This window comes from Esox lucius, chromosome 4, assembly GCF_011004845.1.
Source record: "Esox lucius isolate fEsoLuc1 chromosome 4, fEsoLuc1.pri, whole genome shotgun sequence".
In the NCBI taxonomy this organism is placed as follows: Eukaryota; Metazoa; Chordata; class Actinopteri; order Esociformes; family Esocidae; genus Esox; species Esox lucius.
In genome coordinates this window covers 26,015,033-26,025,274 of record NC_047572.1, presented here as the reverse complement: position 1 = coordinate 26,025,274, position 10,242 = coordinate 26,015,033, and positions in this window count along the sequence as shown.

Genomic DNA, 10,242 nt, shown 5'->3' with positions numbered 1-10,242 from the left:
GAAACCATAGAGCTTTCAGCTGAATGGAGACAGATGGTTGTTGACCCACACAGATCAGGTAAAGAATTGAGAAAGTACATAAACAGTTGAAAACACCAGCAAGCACTGTCAAGGAAATAATTTAAAAAAAAGTTTCAAACAAGTTATAATACCTAGAAAAAGAGATGCTTCATATACTACCTTACACCCCTGAAGGAATCATGGAACAGGGAACAAAGATGGGAACCACTGACCTGAAAAAGCTGTACTCCTCTAAAGAGGCAGTAGCTAAGTTATTCACTATAGTAATGTAGCCAGCTATGAATTTCTATAACTTGTCCTTTCAAGTAACACGTATTCTAGGACAGATGTCCCTGAATCAGCCAATTGCATGTTTGTGCATTTCAATTTCAGGTTTAGTTACTGTATAATTAGCTGAGCCAAAATGGGGGTTGCCAAGAAAGACTAACCATTGTTTTGTTTACTTGTTTGCCACATTTATGAAATGTATAGCTATGTGTTTATCCGATTGCTAATTGACTGTGCTTATTTCCTTTCTAGATCAACATGATGTAAGCCTTCGGCAGATAATCTTCAAGCACTGAGCCGCATGCAAATATGGCAGAATATAAAACAGAAATGCCAAGTGCAAAAGTGCGTTTGTGGAGCAGTAAATGGGTCTACACTAATACCATGATCATAAGAACCATAAAAGGGACCTAGGAGTGAGCCTTTCTAAATCTTGTCGAATCAAATTAATTTACCGCAGGTGGCCTCCAATCAAGTTCTGGCGATCTCAGAAATGATCAAAGGACACAAGATGCATTTTAACACAATTTGGAGTGTCATTGCAAAGGGTCTGAAAACTTGTATGAGATATTTTCAGTTGTTTATTTTCATGTCAGAAAATGCGTGTCTGCTTTGTCATTGTAGGGTATTGTGGGTAGACTAGACAAACAATTATAACAAATGTTTCAAAGCTTCACAATAGTCATTTAGCAGACAATCCTATCCAGAGCAACTTAGCTTCAGGTTTATGACTTGGTTTAAGCTGCAACAGCATAGCATATTTGACATCCGACTGGATCTGGTATGATCTTGGGGTACAACACTGGTGTTTGGCACCAATGGAAACAAAGCATTAGTGTTATCGCCCACCTATACATGTCTCTGTAATGTCTGGAACTTCTTTATAATGGCTAATTAAGCACAGGCTTCACAGACATTCTGAATTACACCACATTTAGTGTGGAAAAAGAGACATAGATTTTTTTTTGGGGGGATGAAGAAATATATTTGCTAACAAATAATAGCAGCGGATTTGAAAAACAGCACATTTTTCACAGGTTTGTTAGCGGTCTCCAAATCCATGGCAGCCTCATTGAGAAAGGTTCGGGATGATGAGCGTAGAGAACAAATGGAATCCAAAAGCCATCTTTCACAAATGTAATTAAGCCTCTGGTAGGCATTAGGTATGGAGCGAGAGAAAGGAGAGAAAGAAAGAAAATGTTATGATTTACTGTCAAGCATTGAGATTCTGCTCCCATCAATTAACAGTGGATGCTTCCCAAAATTACACCATATTCCCTATATAGTTCATGAGACTCTTTTCCAAAGTAGTGTGCTATGTAGGGAACAGAGTGCTATTTAGAAGTCACTTGTGTCCTGAGTTGGCTGGGCTCAAACCAATAGGGACAGGTCTTCCTTTCTTCACTTCCTTTCCTCGCTCCCTAAAAAATAACCAAAGGAAACCACTAAACAACAAAGGAAATATGTGAAATAAATATGTTGCAGTTAATTCTAATAAATGTAAATAACAGCTGAGTGCTAGCTTTTTGTTCCCTATCCACTTCATTTAACTCTAATGTTGAGGACTGCTCCTGATGATGAATATTAAGTGTGTTTACCAACTCTGGTGTTGTCAGGGTAGGTGGGCCTCAATAACGATGCTGGGCCAATTGTGCTGCCTTCTAATAATGTGACAGACTAATGCTCATTCATCACTGTTTCCCTGCTTCACTAGATGGAGTGTATCAGAATGATTCACACAGTTCAGGAGAGGACGGTAAAGGGAGATAGGGGGATTGGGTAAGAGAGAGAGGGGGATTGGGTAAGAGAGAGAGGGGGATTGGGTAAGAGAGGGGGAGTGAAAGGAGTACAAAGTGATACAAAGAGAGAAATAGAGAGGAGGGGATGGATGGAGATGCTTACAAGATTGAAACAAATTAGATAGATACACACACACACACATACACTGACAGACAGAAAGACAGATGTAAAAATGTTGAGCTGATTTCATTCAAACCCAAATGTAAGCATATTTCTTTTCATATTGTAAGTTTCCCCATCTACCCCGCAGGGACACAAAGTTGTTTCAAATATCCCTTTCACAAAGGATGCAGAATGCAACAAAGGTTTGATATAAAATATACTTTTTTCTCTTGCAGCCAGCAAATTTTTTAGTTGGCCGCAAGAGAAATTATACTACGTTGTAGCCAAAATACATCCCAAAATATAAACCCCAAATATGTCCCAGTATACACCAATCTAGCAACACAGTTGTTTGAGGAACCAAATTAACTGCATTTCTTCTTAACGTTTGAAAATGACGGCAGTTTTTACCACTTTCAAGTTAGTAAATCATGTGGGAGTATGAAATGTGTCTGTGCTTCTTTACTATTCAAATGTAAACTCAGAACATCTATTTCACTGCAACATTAAATTATTTTATAGAGTTAAATGAATTAACTTCACTTTTAAAGAGACATAATGATGAATATCTACAATTTGTGCATGTCAATAATTCAGTGCTTGAAATAGTCTGTTGGACTGTCTACAGTATGTACGCAACTCTTTCGCTCAGGGAGAGCAGGGTTGAGCTAGCGTGACCGTAGAGTCATCCGGTTATAGACAGACAGCTTGTGGGCTTTCTTCACAAGCCAATTTGGAGATGTGGAAAAAGGTAAACTTACGACTGATTCATCACATAAAAGGCATAGCATGTATCACAATTGATGGGCCCACCCCAATTTTGTGTTCTCGCTGTGACTGCATGTACAGTATTTGTTGTTTCTCGAGTACAATCAAATTGCTTCTAATGATGGATTATGTGCAACGTAGACGTTCTTTCTAGTTTGCGAAAATAAACTGTACATATTGAGGCAATTGATTCTGTTGACAAAATAGTTTAACCCTCAGTTAAGTCTTTAGGGTTTAAGCAGTTCACTGTTGAAACCCTATTGTGTTTGTTCCAGTTCATTTTAGATTGTTTTTGCTAGCAAAAACAGTTGTGAGTAACGTGTGCAGATCATTATTAGGGATGCACGAATATATCATCCAGCCATTGGTATCGGACAAAAATTTTATAATGGTATTGGCCAATTGCTTTATTTTGGAGCGATTTTGCTTACATGCATTTCTGTTGTTTTCATTTTCCTGTGGCGCTCAGTTATGGCAAAACCATCGCCGCCATAACTTAGGGAGACAGAGCACACAGCAACAACTTGTGCGGTACTGCAGGCTATCGGAGTGGATTGTTTAAAGATTAATTTCCAGTGCTTCTGAGCTAGCCCCTGTAACATTAGCTGGTAGGTCTGTGCTAATAGTGCTGCTCTATGAGCTAAAGTGGTGGAGATATCACTCAGAGAAATTATTTCCTTTGTCATCTTAATTTGCGGCTGAGTTACTCTTAAAGAATCTAGTGAGCTTCTGCAAAACTCCCTGTTTTTCCTTAATCTTCTTACCTGATTGAAGCTGGTTTAACTTGATAGTTTTCTATGGTAGATAAAAAGTAGCATAAGGCACATATAGTATATAAACATATATATGAATATATTTTTTAAATAGATAGATGTTGAGCTGGGTGTTTGTGGAGTGTTTGCTTTTGAGGAAAAAACATCCTTTGTTTATCTATCATTAGTGAGACTGGTATAGGCAGGAGAATATGAGTGTAGGTTGATCCCACACTCCGAAACAGTAGGTGGCAATATGTGCATGATAACGTTGTTTTATAGCTGGCGCCATAAAGAAAAGCAATAGATATAGTCCATTGTTTGTAACCTTCACCTTTTTCAATATATCATGTTTTTTGTAAAATGATGCCTAATCTCAGCTTTTGGTAGTCATCACTGCAAACAACCATAACCAGTATGTTAGCTGATATGCTATCAACACAAAACCGACTACTAAAGCTATTGATTAGTAAAGTACTTACTACTGTGGGCTGCTACATATTATAATGTAAACAGTTTGAACTATTAACAAAACACATATTTGTAAACTGCAGTACCCAAGTGCAGTATTAAATATTATTTGATGGTTCATTTGTCTTTGCTAATTGCTAATAAAATTATAGCTAATAGAGCTGAATGTCTAGATGTAGTTCCCTACGTTACTGTAGCCAATGACATGAAGGCATTTAATGTAAATCAGGCAGGTTAGTTCAAGTCATTTATCTAATCTACCAGTTCAATACCATAAATAAAACATGATTACCCTTGACCTTTGGCTATTTTCGCACTTAACAGAGACACCACTTTAGTGTTTGTGTATGGCATATTTGCTGCAGTCTGCGTCTCGAACTCTTTCCCCTACAGCATGCACTACGTTTAACCAGATCCCTATGGGCCCTAGTCAAAAGTAGTGTTCTAAATAGGGAATAAGCCGTCTCTGACAAAGCCGTAATCGTCATAGGTGTATGAATATTGATGCAGGTATTAGCTCTCTGGGCACTGCATCCAATATGAATGAAGACGGGCCTGCAGGGCATCAGCTTGGGAGCTGCACAAACACCAAACACTCATTAAAAGCCAATTGTATTATAATGTGCACCTGTATTGGCTGGCAGAGTGAAGGAAGGAAAGGGGAGGGAGGGGCGAGGTCTATTCCTGTTTCTTCTGGATTGCCAGCTGTGAATGGATATTAACTCCCGTCTTACAAGTGCTAATGTTTTGTCACTGTCAGAATGTCACTTTGGTTATTTCATTTTTTTTGTGGTAATGCAAATAATATTTTTTGAGAGAGTGCCAAAATTGCATTTGCGGAGTACCATCCGTCAGTCAGTCAATTGATCAAAGGTTATTATTACAATTGACTTTATTCGGTTTATTTGACAGGGACAATGTATATTAATCAATGTCACTATATATATATATGCCGTATTTTGCCAGCAGGCACATTTTCAACCTAAGTCCCTGGCATTGCCTTTTGGTCCAAGTCATTTGTCAAACCCCGTATCTATTTTGTCATAAAACACTTCACTAAATACAGACCTTTCAATCCCCAAAGTACAAGCTTTAGAATCAATGACCTGGATCGGAAGAAACCTTGAGAGGAAATGAGGCGTCTCGTGACTCTGAGATGGTTATTTTCATTGAGTAATGCATCTCTCTAATGCACCACACTCAACGTCACTCAGAGCTCTGTTAAAGAGCCAGCCAGACACAGCAGCCCTTTTTGATTTTCACTGGTTGCGTGAAATTGGCTTTGCGCAGTTGGTACAAACTGAAAGCTTCAGGGGGTGTGAAATAATTGGGGGAACGTGATTGCTACATGTTCGGTGAGTTCCAGGCACACATTAAGAGGAGCAGCAAATCTAGATTGGCTGAGTAATAGGAGTAGTGCCAATTGGTGGGATATTTTATTTATTTCAACAAACTATTAGTAGCTGGTATTCCAAGTCATAGACATTTCCCTGCCTGCTCCCTCAAAGTGTTCACATCATACCTAATTATCATTTATCTCACCTTTAAGTTATCAAGCTAACTGACCTGGCTATAAGTAATAATTCATTGTGTTGAATAGCCTACTTGCCTGGCAAACTTAATGTTGTGAATGAAATGCCGAAAATAAAATGTCTAGGCCCTCATCAGCAACTAAATATTGAAATGAGGCCATCCATTTAAATGAAGCAAGCTGGAAAGCTAAATTAAAGTTGAGTGGTCAGTGGATAAACTGAACAGCTGTGACTAGCATCTGTTATGCGCTAATATTATACAATCTCTTATTAATTGGTGTTGAATAGCAGCCTATATTTATGGAACTGGAATAGCAAGAGGAAGTTACATCCTAAATGTATTTGCTTTATTGTTAACCAGCTGATAGTCTGAACAGTTGGGGGACAACCGTATCAAAAACAAAGTGGAACTGATGGGAAATAAAAAGGACAATAAACTAAAGTTTGTATATTTAGCTATACCTTCAGCTATAACAGAGACAATATGGAAAAATTAAATACACAGTACAGCACAATGGGCTATCCAGTGTGTTTGTGAGGGAAAACCATTCCTCAAAACTGGTAGCTACTGCAATATAATGGGGTTTAGAAACTGAATATAAAATCACCACAACAATGAAGTGGACGTAGACAGTCATGATTCTACAGAAGAGTTTGCCCTTGGCATCTCCTATTGTGCTTATTTTCTCAGTGTGCAGTATTGGCTCATATTCTCAGTCATCCTCCCCGAATGCCCATTATGGCCTGTTTTTTTTGGATAGAGCCAAGTACAATTAGTGGAAAAAGTAGCGCCGGATTGTGCTCTACCCATGCTCACAGGCCAGGCTAAGGTTGCCCAAAGGGTCACGTAGCCCCCAGGTGTCCCAACCACTTATAGTTGTAACAAGGTGTTTTGTCTTGAGTCTGAAGGAAATAAAGTTCCTCTATATTGATTGACATTAGTGTTCTGTGGAATAAGGGCCATTATGTGTACATGTTGAATCTGGAAGTATGCAGGCACCTTCACTTTTTCCATATTTCAGTATGTTACAGCAATATTCTAAAAAAAATCCCACATCAACCCATAAACAATACCTATTTATGCATAAGAAACTGATTGTCAGAATTTCAGTTTAGCTAATTTCAGGATCAAGGTCCTTGTGTTCTGTGTTGACTGATTTGTTTCATGCTTTTCTGTTTGTTTATTGTGCTGTGGTGTGGTTACACGTGGTCTGCGGTTGCGAGGCCGGTTGGATGTACTGCCAAATTCTCTGAAACACCTTTGGAGACTTATGGTTTATGGTAGAGAAATGAACATTAATGTCTGGTGGACATTCCTGCAGTCAGCATGCCTGCAGGAATGCTGGAACGAATTAATTTAATGTGCATGCTCCTTCAAAACCTGCGACATCTGTGGCATTGTGCTGTGTGATGGAACTGCACATTTTAGAGTGTCCTTTTATTGTGGCCAGCCTAAGGCACACCTGTGCAATAATCATGCTGTCTAATCAGCATCTTGATATGCCACACCTGTGAGGTGGATGGATTATCTTGGCAATGGAAAAGTGCTCACTAACGTTAGAAATCAGCCATTTCGTATAGTGGTTGGAATAATTATTGCATACCCGTTTGTCAAGGGAGAGAGTAATTCAATTATTTATTGTAGCATTAGTAAGGCTTGTTCATGAGACCTGGTCTTCCTAACACAACCTAAACGTCATCTCATTCAATCTCTTCTCACTGTAATGTTGGTAACAAGCTGATACAGTGGGGAGAACAAGTATTTGATACACTGCTGATTTTGCAGGTTTTCCTACTTGAAAAGCATGTAGAGGTCTGTCATTTTTATCATAGGTACACTTCAACTGTGAGAGACGGAATTTAAAAAATAAATCCAGAAAATCACAGTGTATGATTTTAAAATAATAAATTAGCATTTTATTGCATGACGTAAGTATTTGATCACCTACCAACCAGTAAAAATTCTGGCTCTCACAGACCTGTTAGGTTTTCTTTAAGAAGCCCTCCTGTTCTCCACTCATTACCTGTATTAACTGCACCTGTTTGAACTGGTTAATTGTATAAAAGACACCTGTCCACACACTCAATCAAACAGATTATTAGAAAATGGAAGAAGTTCAAGATGACGGTCAATCTCCCTCGGTCTGGGGCTCCATGCAAGATCTCACCTCGTGGGGCATCAATGATCATGAGGAAGGTGAGAACTACACGGCAGGACCTGATCAATGACCTGAACAGAGCTGGGACCACAGTCTCAAAGAAAACCATTAGTAACACACTACGCTGTCATGGATTAAAATCCTGCAGTGCACACAAGGTCCCCCTGCTCAAGCCAGCGCATGTCCAGGCCCGTCTGAAGTTTGCCAATGACCATCTGGATGATCCAGAGGAGGAATGGGAGAAGGTCATGTGGTCTGATGAGACAAAAATAGAGCTTTTTGGTCTGAACTCCACTTGCCGTGTTTGGAGGAAGAAGAAAGATGAGTACAACCCCAATAACACCGTCCCAACCGTGAAGCATGAAGGTGGAAACATTATTCTTTGGGAATGCTTTTCTGCAAAGGGGACAGGACGACTGCACCGTATTGAGGGGAGGATGGATGACGCCATGTATCGCGAGATCTTGGCCAACAACCTCCTTCCCTCAGTAAGAGCATTGAAGATGGGTCATGGCTGGATCTTCCAACATGACAACGACCCGAAACACACAGCCAGGGCAACTAAGGAGTGGCTCCGTAAGAAGCATCTCAAGGTCCTGGAGTGGCCTAGCCAGTCTCCAGACCTGAACTCTGTAGAAAATCATTGGAGGGAGCTGAAAGTCCATATTGTCCAGCGACAGCCCTGAAACCTGAAGGATCTGGAGAAGGTTTGTATGGAGGAGTGTGCCAAAATCCCTGCTACAGTGTGTGCAGACCTGGTCAAGAACTACAGGAATCGTATGATCTCTGTAATTGCAAAGGTTTCTGTACCAAATATAAATTTCTGCTTTTCTGGTGTATCAAATACTTATGTCATGCAATAAAATTGTAATTGTTAATGCTCAGATTCCACACTAACACAGATTTAGACAGATTTGTGAACAATATTTGAGACAAATAGGCCTTTTGTGTACGTAGAGAAAGTCTTAGATCTTTGAGTTCAGCACAAGATAAATGGGGGCAAAAACAAAAGTGTTGCATTTATAATTTTGTTCAGTGTATATAATGTACTTGTTTTGACCAGAGCCCAAATTAGAAGTGGTAAATTGATGTTACATGAAATGGACTTATCGAATATATAAAATGAAGCTGTTGTTCTTGTCACATTCAAACTGGACGTATTCACTTGCCCACAGTTACTGAAGGTGAATGAATTCCCTGGTCAACAATGATTTAGCTTGCAGGTGCCCGGCTGGTACCATGAGTAGTTACTGGAAGCTAACAAAATTCACCTGTCTTTGCCACCATCGGCGCTGAGCCAAGTCAATGTTGCCCTCTGTGTACGTTTACTTATCCACGTAAATTAAATGAAAACAATTAGCCTTCATTTTCTTGCTCAGGTAGAGGAGGTCAGAGTTTTCCTCTTGTCAGCTCAGGGATTTAATCTAGCAACCATATCATTACTGGTCAAATGCTGCAACCACTGGATACGCTGGATGAAAAGATGGATTGCCATTATTTCAGTGCAGAAGAGGTTTGAATTAAAACCAGAAAAGCCTAATTCAGCTGGCCCGCAATTTTTTTCATTCAAAAACTGTTCACGCATACTTTATTGGACAGGTGGTTTAGAGAAGCATTTTTGGTAAAAAAGCAGTAGGAGAGATTTGAACCCATACTGTACCTGTTCACCAGAGGCAGCAGGTTGGACCAGTGGCTCAAGGCCACTGACACACATTTATGTTTTCAAAATAATTGTGTATACTGTCAAAAGGTTTGAGGTACAGTGCATGCGGTGGTTTGAGTGCTGCAGAGATGGTTCTCCTTCTGGTTGGCTCTATTATCCCTTCAGAGAAACTTATGCTGTTTTAGTGGCCATTGGGTTCATGTGTCACCCTGACCAAGGCCCTTTTTGCCTGTTTCCTTAGTCTGGCACGGCAACCAACTCTAGGATGAGTCTTGGTGGATCCCAACTTCTTCCATTTCACAATGATGGAGCTCACTGTTCTCCTGGGAACTTTCAACTTTAGGCATTTATTCTTTGAACCTTCCCCAGATCTATGTTGAAATCAGAGCCGGACTGTAGGGGTGCCCTCTAGGCATCTCTAAGTTTAGTTTTGTTGGTCCCCAATTAGAGGCGGCTGCCAACCATTGTCTCTAATTGGGGATCCTATTTAAGTTGCCCTTTTCTATGCCAATGTGTGGATCATTGTTTGTGCTTATTGCATGGCAGTTGCGGCCCTGCCGTTGTTGTAATGGTTTGCCTTCAACTATTAAAGGACTGTCTATATACCACAGCTCTGTGCCTCGTGTCCTGCTTCTGCACTCAGACAGTCTTGACACACTCACAAAGGTCTGGATATTTCTATGGACCTCATGGCTTTGTTTTTGCTC